Source organism: Plasmopara halstedii (assembly GCF_900000015.1).
Source record: "Plasmopara halstedii genome assembly, contig: Scaffold_526, whole genome shotgun sequence".
Classification (NCBI taxonomy): Eukaryota; Oomycota; class Peronosporomycetes; order Peronosporales; family Peronosporaceae; genus Plasmopara; species Plasmopara halstedii.
Genome location: NW_020187446.1, coordinates 110,981 through 112,399, shown reverse-complemented (window position 1 = coordinate 112,399; position 1,419 = coordinate 110,981).

The following is a 1,419-nucleotide window of genomic DNA, read 5'->3' as shown; positions in this document are numbered from 1 at the left end:
CCGAGCAGGTGGACTCTGAACTTGACAAGTGCATACTTCATCGCAAGTAGCTCCTTGTAACGAACTGGGTAGTTCTTCTCTGCAGCTTTGAGCTGTCGAGATTCGAACTCGATCACCAGATCTCGCCCCTCGGCGTCTGCTTGCATCAGTGCAAAGCCGATGGTAAAGTCCGAAGCGTCACAGACGACGCTTAAAGGACGATCGGGGTCTGGCAGCGCCAGTATTGGTTCAAGCAGGAGGCTGTCTTTGACCCCATCAAAAGCCTTCTGATGTTCGGTATTCCAACACCATTCCGCATTTTTTTATGGTTGTTGGATAATGGTCGGGCCCTTCCTGCGTAATTTACGCTGTACTTGTGCAAGTAGTTGGCGAGGTCAAGCCACTACGCAAGTCCTTCTGGTTCTCTGGAACCGGCCAGTCTACAATGGCCTTGACTTTAGCGGGATCCGCTCGAAGGCCACGCTTCCTAATGAAGCATCCTAAAAAAGGGAAACTCTTCTGCGCCAAAGATGTACTTGCCTGCATTGGTGTATAGTTTGTTCGTGCGCATGCACTCGAGCACCGCTCTTAAATGGACATTGTGATTCCCTTCATCTGTCCTCCCGTGCTCCGCACGACTATGAACGAAAATGTCGTCAAAATATGTCTGTGCATACGCCCTGTGGGGCCTGAACAACTGCGTCACAAGACGATTAAATGTTGCTGGTGCATTTGAAAGCCCTTAGGGCATCACCAGTCACTTCCAGAGCATGCCGCTCGGAGTGCTCACCACTGTTAGCGGAATATCACTCGCCCTCATGAGTAATTGGTAATATCCATTGACCAAGTCGAGTGCACTGTATTTCGTACATCCCACCATTTTGTTATGAAAACATCCTTCCTAGGAATCGGCGTCTGTTCCGGAATGGTGGCAGCGTTGAGCTTATTGTAGTCATGAACGATACGCCACTCGCCATTCGGCTTCCGAACACAGAACGTGGTGTCGAATGGGGTGAGTTACTCTCATGTACCATCCCTGTGCGTGCTTCCCACATCAAAGGCGTCAATGACGTCGCACTGCGCCTTGGGCAGGGGCCACTGGTGTGTTACGCAGTATTTGGTTCGCGTAACTCATGACGCACACCTCGGTCCGGAGGTAGGATTGATGGCGGGTCTTTGGAGACGACGTCTTATATTCCTTAACCAAAGAATAGTACGGATCCAAGGGATTCCGTAGGATCGACGATCCACTTCGTGCGTTCAGCACTCGCTTGGTGTCCTCCAAGATAGCTTTATCCAAAAGCGATGACGAGTTTATCTCCCCGTCTGGTCGTCCAATAACCACTTCGGCCAAATCGCCTGTCTCCAAGGCACTGCCTAACTCTACGAGGGACATCTCGTCCAGCTCAACAAAAGCATCTACTGCAGGCATTGCCTCGA